Here is a 9,015-nt window from a genome sequence, read left to right on the forward strand (position 1 = left end):
TGGCAGCCTGAAAGCCTCCTACTCAGTTTTCAAAATCCAGTTCGGGTGTCACCTCCTCTGTCAGTCTTCAACTCCCTCCAACGAGGATGAGTCACTCCTTCCTCTGGGGTCCGTCCCTCTACCAGAGGACACTGCTCGGGGCGTTTTCACGGACATTCTGAGCAACAGCCAGGTGAGGACCATGTATCTTTTAGCTACTGCCGAAACGTCAGCAGTGAACTAGTGCCTGACACACAGCGGATGCTCAAAACTCTTGTGACATGAGTGGCTACGTGAAAGGGAGAGCTTTCTAGCGTAATGGAGTTTGCAGCTCACCCTCAAAGTAAAAACCTACATAAACTGCACACTCCGAAATTAACTGTTGTTCTTTCTGACTCCTCGTGCTTAAATTTGGTGCATTGAGCATCTTTAAGTAGCCGATAAGGATAAAATCTCCAGTGCTCTGCCTTTCCTCCTCTACCTCAGGGCCTTGGCATATGCCTCTGTCGAGAAGATTTTTCCTCGTGCTTCTCTGCTTCCTCGTCCTCTGGTTTCAACTTCAATGTCGCCTCCTCAGAGAGGTGCTCGCCACTGGCTGATCTGGGTCTCCCCTGCAGCTCTCTGGGCCACACATCCTTCTTCACAGTTGTAATATTAGGATCAGTTTAGTAAATGCTTCTGTTTTGGGGTTTATGACCTGTGTCTGTCCCAGAGCATAAGCCCCCAGAGGCTGGGGGATTATCGCAAAAAGAAAGTATCCTTAGTGCATAGAACGGGGCTGGGAACTCAGTAGGTGCAAAGAAGGGCAAATCAAGAGCTGCTGTGTCCAGTCATGCAGCAGCGGGCCCACGGGCAGCCCCCGAGAGGTCTGTTTCGCCATCAGCTTCATCACGGCCCCCAGGAACTTCCCTGCACCCTGAGCAACACCCTCAGCTCCCAGACTCTGAGCAGTCACAACAGCTGTCATCAGATTAGTAACAAGGAACATTCAGAGAGGGATGGCAGGGTGCCCAGGGTCGTACAGAAAGTTCTTGGCCAAGCAGAGCTCTCAGGCTGGAGAAGAATCAGCCTGGGGGCCCTAGATCAGAAAGGAGGCTCTGCCACTAACCCAGAGCGGACCCTGAGGTGTATCCATTCCTTTCTCTGGGCCTCAGTTTTCCTGATCTATAGAACGGGGCAGCGCCCTGGCCCGGCCGAGGCAGTGTGAGGCAGGCACAGTGTAGGCGTGTGGGTAATGTTGGTTATTTTTTACAATTTTTTTTTTTTTTTTGCCAGTGGCAAAGGGTGAGCTGTGGGTGTCTGAGGACAGAGGTGTCAGGACCCTGGGGTCCTATTAGTCAGTAGGAGCTGAACAGCTTGGGAAGGTCCTATCCCAACGTGTCAGTCTCCCAGCCGGGCCGGGATCCCTGTCCACGAAGCCTCTTTTAGCGTGAGCAACTCCGCCGAGCCTGTGCACCGGCTCTCTCCAGCCGCCTTCCCGCCAGACCAGGAGGGGCTGGTGGGAAGGCAGAGAGAGAAGAGAGGTTTGCAGCTTGGGGAAGGAGGGGGGGCGAGGGGCGGGGGGAGGGGNCCCCTGCCTGCCAGCCCCTCACCAGTCTGGCCTGGCCAAAGTAGGCTGAGCGTTATGGACTCGTACAGGAGCAGCTTGGCAGGCCCTAGTCCCAATCTACGTCCTCGAGCCCTCTTGCAGACGAAGAAACAGAGGCCCAGAGAGGCCCAGAGAGGCCCAGGACCTTGCTTATGGTCACACAGTGAGGAGGGACTGGACCCTGAGCAGGGAGCCAGGTTGGAGTACTTGCCCCACCTCTCTGGGGACACTTGGGCGGCCGGGCCCTTCCTGGGGGCTGTGGGGACCAGTGGGCTAGGCTCCCTGCTGCAGGTGTCCGGGCCTTCGGGGGCATCAGTGGGGCCCCTGCCTGCACCCTGGGGAATATTCTCAGGTTGCTTCAGAAGGTTCCAAGTTTACTCAGATCCTGCATATGAGCTGTCATAAAAAGTCCCTTTGGCCAGGCGCCAGGGTAAGGAGTGGGGGCGGTGGCATCTGTGAGCCAGGGGTGGGGGTAGGGCTCCTCTCTGCTCCCCCCCAAGCCCCGCCCCCACATTTTGGGGTGGCCTAGAGGGGCAGAACGGGACAAGCGGGAGAGGAAGGGGCTCTTCTTTGAAGCGTCTGCTCCCCTCTCTCCCCTCTGCTTCCTTCCTTCTGCTGGCGAATGACTCCCTGGGCGACCCTGAAAACCCTACCGCTCTCCGAGCCTCAGTTTCCCCAGCTGTGAAATGGAGAGTAAAATCCTCATAGAAGCTATCGTTTATTGAGGGCTTACTATATGCCAGAAGTGATGCAGTGTGTTCCAGTGACTGACAAGATAATTATTACCAGCAACCCTTAAAGTGAAGCTTAATTGCTACTATTTCTTGTGAGCTGTTGCAAAGCCGGGCTCCCCTCCCTGGCGCGGGGCCCGTCTGTCTGCAGCACTGAGTCCCCAGGACCTAGGACAGTGCCTGACACCCCAGTGGGTGCTCAGAAACTACACGTAGAATAAAACCTCACGACAAACCGGAAATGGATGTTAGAGACGGGGACACGGAGGTTCAAGGGAGGTGAAGTGGCTTACTCAAGGTCACACAGGTACTAGAGGGCGGAGCTGGGGCTCCACCCAGTCCTGGCCGCCGAAGCCCCGGATCACCACTGGCGCTGTGCGGGTAAGCAGGTGAGGGTCCCGCACCCCCTACCTGCCTTCTTCCCTTCATTCATTTATGTATCAGGCACCAGGGAGGAAAGTGGTGCGTCTCGAAGCTTCTGGTGCCTTCCCTCTTTCTGTCTCCTCTTGAACGAGTCTCCTCCAATTGCCCACGAGCCTTTTGTGGTCCCCACCCCCGCCCACACCCCTCACTGGATAGGTGGGAGCCTAGGGCTCCGGCTTTGTCTTGTTCACCCCACCCTTCCCGGCTCTCGATTCTCTTCTTCTCCTAATACTCGATTTTGTTCTTCTCCTAATACCCCACCGAAAGCAGGCAATCAGGGCACTCCCTCCCCCTCTCAGAAGGGCACTGGAGACTATGAATCTTCCTCCTATGCCATCCTGTCTGACAGGTGTGGCCCTGCCGTCAAGCAGACCGGCGGCCCAAACCCAGCTCTGCATCACACGGCCACAGGGGGCCGGAGATCCTTGATCTCCTCATCTGTGAAATGGGCGGAATGAGGCTGCCGGCCTCACCTGATAGAGTGAGGATCATGGGAACCCCTCAAGTGCCAGCAGTGTGCTGAGTCCCGGTACCAGGAGGAGCAGACCACTGGGGACTGGGGGAAGCCGGACCGCGGGTGCTCCAATGTGCCCCCACCCCTTCTACTGCTCTTGGACACTGGCCCCCCTCCACCACGGGCTCCCCTTCCCGGTGGTACAAGCCGCCTTCCTGGGCAGATCTCTGACCAACAATTTTCATATTTTTAAGCCCTCAAATCCTCACAACGAGCCCCATGAGGATGAAGCTGTCTTCATCCCCATTTTAGAGATGAGAAAACTGAGGCTCCGTGAGGTTGGAAGCAGCACAGAGACTGGCCCAAGTTCTCCCTGCTAGGGAGTCGCATGGCCAGCTTTGGAACCCGCCAGGTTTTTCCCCGCTCGGCCATGTGCTTCTATAACCCACCCGCGTGCTTCCCCACCTCCCTGGGGAGTACAGATGTCCTCCGGGGACCAGTCTCTGACTTTGAATGCTCCCTGCCCGGGTCCCCTGTTCCCACCGAGCACCCTGGCCATTCCTCCAGAAGTCCAGCGTTCCCACCAGAGGCCTCTCCTCCCCCCACTGCCTCCTCTTTCCTCTCCTTTCCACCTGTCAAGATTCAGCCCAGGCCTCCAGGCTCGGCCTCCCTGCCTCCCGGCTTCCCTCTCTTCTGCGCACACAGCGCCCTTGGCTTCTCACCATCGGCCCCTCCCCTGTGCCTCAGTGAGGAGGCAGCGTGGAGGACAGGGCCAGCCTCCGAGTCACCTGCCCAGCCTATGCCCAGCCTGCTATGCGCTGTTGAGTCTCCTTGGGGCAATCGCCTGCCTCTCAGAGCCTCTGTTTTCTATCTGTGAAATGGGCATAGCAATCCATTTCGAGGGCTTAGAGGACACGAAGAAGCTAAAGCACAGAACCTGCCCCCCAAATCGATGCCCCTCCCCAAAATGGGCCCCCAGAAGCGCCACGCCGTCCCGCCGTCCCGCCCGTGCCCGCCCCGGCCCTCCTCAGCTGCCGGGGACCGCGATGACTGTGGCACCATGTTCGGCCTGGACCCAGCTTTCCGCCCCCGGCCCCGGCCTTTTGGAGCTGGATCCCCCAGACAGCGCGTGGGGTCAGCTCAGCCATGTCCCAGCCCCCAGGCCTCCTGGCCTCCAAGCCTCCAGGCCTCCCACAAATGCCCGAAAAGGCCCTGTGGGCGTCCTGGGCTGGGCTGCGCAGGAGACTCCAGCCCCAGCTCTGCCAGCCTCCCTGTCCCCAGCTGTGATGAGGGGGCAAACCCCCTCCGTGTCCTCCCACCTTGGGCAGAGAAGGCACCAGAACCACCCCCTCCACGCCCCACGAAGAACAGTGGCGGGAGCTGAGTTACCTGCCGTTGCAGCTTCTCCCTCAGGAATCCATTCTGTGTGTCGGGGACCGACCGGTGGGCGATCCGGGCTGGGAGCCCGGCTCGGTGTGGGGCTGGGGGACCAGAGTCAGAGGGCGCAGGCCGGTCTCGGGGGTGGGGATCCGCAGCCTGCCCTGAGTCACAGCCAGACAAGCGTGCCACCTGTCACCGGGACGGATGGCCGGGGCTCGGGCCGGCGGGCCACACAGCGGGCGCCAGCTGGGGTCGCAGGCAGCGGTCGGTCACATCCCAGGGAGGCCACGCACAGACAGAGGGCAGAGATGGGCTGCACCGGGGAGCCGCACACCGCGGGCCAGGGCTGGCCAGACAGGCAGACGGACAGACAGGGGAAGTCAGGCAGACAGGCAGGTGGCCCGCCAGGCAGACCCAGAGAGAGACAGACAGGCAGGCAGGCAGACAGACAGACAGCCGTGTACTGTCAGTCACAGTCAGGGAGGAGCAAACAGCCGGCCCCGGAGCCCACGGGTCACTTGGCAGAGGCCCACGGGTCTGTCAGAGCTTGGCTGCTAGCCTGCCCCGCCGCGTGCGCAGGGCGGGGAGGAAGGGGAGGATGTGGTGAGCGGCTCTCCCCGCAGGCCCTGCCCACAGAGCAGCTGGCCCCTCCCCAGGGGGTGAGAAAGAGGTGGGAGGGGGCCGGGCCCCTGGCAGCGCCCTCCGATCAGCAAAGGTCACCCGCTAGGAAGACATTTGAGGCCAGCAGGGTGGTGTCTGCCTCTTGCGGATGGGTGATATTATCCACACACACACACCCCCCGGGCTCCACCCCAGGCCTCATGGTCATGACCTGAGAGGCAGGCAGGGCCCGTGAGCCACTGCTCTCACAGACCAAGGCTCAGAGGGTGCAGAGGTGGTGCGAGTGGGGGATCCCCACTAACACTCTGGGGGTCCCCAGAGCCCAAGTCCCCGTTCAGAGAGGAAACTGAGGGCCAGAGACTCACCAAGCTCCCACGCTTCACTCCTGTACAACTGCCTGCCTGGCCCAGGGGGGATCCGCCTTTGGAACCCCCTCCCAGACAGCCTCCTCTGACCCCAGTTCCTTTGACTCCAGCTTCCCACCGCAGGGCTGCAGGGAGCAGGACCCCATCTCCATGCCCTTGAGAAGACAGTCCCTCTCTGAATGCCCCATTTTCCCTTCCGTCAAGAGGGGACGCCCAGCCAAGGGGGAGAGGGCGGCCATCAGTAACACACCAGAACTCAGGACAGACATAGAGAAAAGCAATTCTCAGGAGACTTTTCATCTTGCTGAGGAGCCAGGGGCCCATGAAAGGGTCGGACATCTCTCTCTGGCAGATGTTTAAGAAACGGAGACAGGGGCGCCTGGGTGGCTCAGTTGGTTAAGTGCCTGACTTTGCTCAGGTCATGATCTCACAGTTCACGAGTTCGAGCCCCACGTCGGGCTCTGTGCTGACAGCTTGGAGCCTGGGGCCTGCTTCAAGTTCTGTGTTTCTCTCTCTCTGTGCCCCTCATCTGCTCACGCTCTGCCTCTCTCTCAAAAATAAATAAACATTAAAAATTTTTTAAAAAAAGAAAGAAAGAAATCGAAGACAAAATCCAGCCAGCTCGTGCCCAGCAGGGAGAATGAGGGAACTTACCACCTGCACTACGATTACCATCTTGCATTTTTTTAGGCACCTGCATGATCTCATTCTATCCTCCAAACCCTGCAAGGCAAACAAGATTACTTCCCTTTCATCGATGGAAGAAACAAGGCTCCGAGAAGTGAAGTGTCACACAAGCTAAGAAGTGCCCTAAACTGGGATTTGGACCCGGGAGAATCTAATTCCTAAGCCTGCACCGGGCTGTGAAAAAGAGTCAGAACAAGAACCCAGTGGTCCCTTGGTGCTGTATTGACGACACAGGATGGCTCGAAAACATATATGGTCCCCGCACCCAGCTGACTCGCTTTTGGGAAATTGTTTGCAGCTAGCCCACATGACGGCTCCAAAGAAAAAGAGAAAGCATCTCGCTATTTATTTCTTCTGTTTTTTTCTTTTTCTAGCTGTTTTTGAGGAACTTGGTACAAATTCCCCTGTGGTTGATCTGAAGGATGTTTGCCCGATAGAAATTCTCTTCCTCACTGCTGAAATATCTTGTGTGCTCTAGAGAACTGACATTGGGAGGGAGCCAGATTTTCTTTTTCTCTCTCTTGATCTTCAGGGTAAGTTTTACAATACCATGCATCAGCAATCGGAGTGGTCAAAAGATCAAGAAAAGGAAGAGTCCTTTGGAGCTGATACTTGCTGAGAGTTTACTCTCTGCCTGGTTTTTTTTTTTTTTTTTAGTTATGGTTGTTTTATAGAGTGATCTCTACACCTAGCATGGGACTCGAACCCACAACCCCGAGATCAAGAGCCACACGATCCACTGACTGGGCCAGCCAGGCACCCCTGTGCCAGGGTGTTTAAGGACTTCAAAGATGTATCATTCTCACTTAAAACTCATCATGGTCATTGTCCCTATTTTACAGAGAAGGAAAATGAGACTCAGAGAGGGTCAATGACTTATCTAAGGTCACACAGCTGGTGAGTGGCAGACTCCAGGCTATGTTCTAGATCGCTCACAACACTGCTTCTGGACGTATGTTAATCCAAGGATATTTGATCCCTCCTGCCTGTCTCCTTCTACCTGCCTATCTGCCTCCCTACCCTTCTCTCCACCCACTCATTCACCCACCTGCCCACTCATCCATCCTTCTATCTACCTACCCACCCAGCCATCCATTCTCCCATCCCTGCCTACTGGCCACCAATACCGAGCAAGCCCTTCGTGGACAAACGAAATGCAAATTGTACTAAGTGTCACAGAAAACTGATGAGAGGCCAAGCCATCGACTCAGCAGTAGGGGGAACATCTTAGGCAGGAAGGACGTGACCTGCTCCAGGGACGTTGAGGACAGTGTGGTGGAACAGAGCAAGCAAGCAGAGGCGTGCAAGGAGGCGGGCCACCGATGTCACATACTCTGCGGACCGCCTAGGACCCTGCAGGACACAGGCTGAGTTCCAAGGGAAATTGGAAGACCTCTGAGGTTCTCATCAGAGGAGTGGCTCCATTCAGTGAACATTTTCAGAAGATTGCTCGGGCCATGACTTAGGGAGGGGGTGGGGTGGAGACTGAACGGCCACCATGTCCAGGGGGTGACCACGAGTCCCCTCAGAAACAGATCTGTGTTGAGGAAAGGGTCCCCCGAGGGGGGCCCTTAGGATCTGTGCTTGTTTCACAAGCGTGCCCCACCCCCCCAGGTCCCGGAAGGAGAGTGTAATGGGAATCTCTCAACTTGGCCCAGCCCCCGCTACTATTCAGAGCTGGTCAATGGGGAGGAAGTGGTTAAATTTACATTTCAGCCAGAGGCCTACCGGGGAAAAATAATTGAGACAACCCCTCCCCAACTCATTTCCTCTTTTTTATTTTTATTTTAACAGCTTTATTAAGATATAACATGAGGCGCCTGGGTGGCTCAGGGTTAAGCGTCCGGCTCAGGTCATGATCTTATGGTTCGTGGGTTCGAGCCCCGCGTCCGGCTCTGTGCTGACAGTTAGCTCAGAGCCTGGAGCCTGCTTCGCATTCTTTATCTCCCTCTCTCGGACCCTCCCCTGCTCACAGTGTCTCTCTCTTTCTCTCAGAAATAAATTTTAAAAAATTAAAAAAAAAGATGTAACTTACATAGCATAAATTCCGGCCATTGAACATGAATAATTCAGTGATTTTTAGTAAGTTGTGCGACCATATCCATGGCTCAGGTTTAGAACATTTCCAGAAAGATCCCTCGTGCCCACTGGCGATGAATTCCAGTCGCCCTCCTGGCCCAGCTAAGCTCCTTTCTGTCTATACTGGTTTCCTTTTCTCTTTCCGGGTATTTCATATATATATTGAATCCTGTGTGTGTGTGTGTGTGTGTGTGTGTGTGTGTGGCCTGCTGCGCCTGGTATCTTCTACTTAGGGTAATAAATTTGAGACTCATCCATGGTACAGCATGCACTTCATTCATGTGTGTTGCTGAATAATATTCCATGGCAATGATATTATTGCAAAGTGATACAATGTAGTAACAATGCCAAGATGCAATGCACCCGATAGATACCCCACATTTGGTTTATCCATTCATCGGCTGGGGGCCATTTGGAATCTGTTCACCTTGCCTTTATGCTAAATAATACCGCTTCGAACATCTCCATGCAAATCTTGGGGCAGACGTGCGTTTTCAAACCTTTTGGGTGTCCAGTCCAAACCCCGAGGACTGGACTGCTGGGTCTCATGGTAATTCTGCATGTCCTTCACTGAAGAACTAACGGGCTGTTTGTCAGGGCAGCTGCACCATTTTATATTGTCACCAGCGATGTATGAGAATCTCAGTTTGTCCACGTCCTTGGCAACGCATTTCATTCTTTTTTTTTTTTTTTTTTTTTTTTTTTTTG

At 55.6% G+C, this 9,015-nt stretch overlaps 1 protein-coding gene across 2 annotated transcripts in view; it reads right to left on the reverse strand.

The window, feature by feature from the left end:
- Window positions 1-5,132, reverse strand: part of IL21R (interleukin 21 receptor) — a 33,518-nt gene extending 28,386 nt beyond the window's left edge. Inside the window, exon 1 of one of the 2 annotated variants that reach the window (XM_077760290.1) lies at window positions 4,565-5,132. The gene's annotated coding sequence lies outside the window, so the exon portion shown is untranslated. Of the gene's footprint in view, window positions 1-22; window positions 63-4,564 lie in introns of those variants that run through there. The other variant, XM_077760291.1, reaches the window with a different exon arrangement.
- Window positions 5,133-9,015: the final 3,883 nt, after the last annotated feature.

The sequence above is a fragment of the Crocuta crocuta genome, unplaced genomic scaffold (assembly GCF_008692635.1).
Source record: "Crocuta crocuta isolate KB4526 unplaced genomic scaffold, BGI_CrCroc_1.0 scaffold73, whole genome shotgun sequence".
NCBI lineage: Eukaryota > Metazoa > Chordata > Mammalia > Carnivora > Hyaenidae > Crocuta > Crocuta crocuta.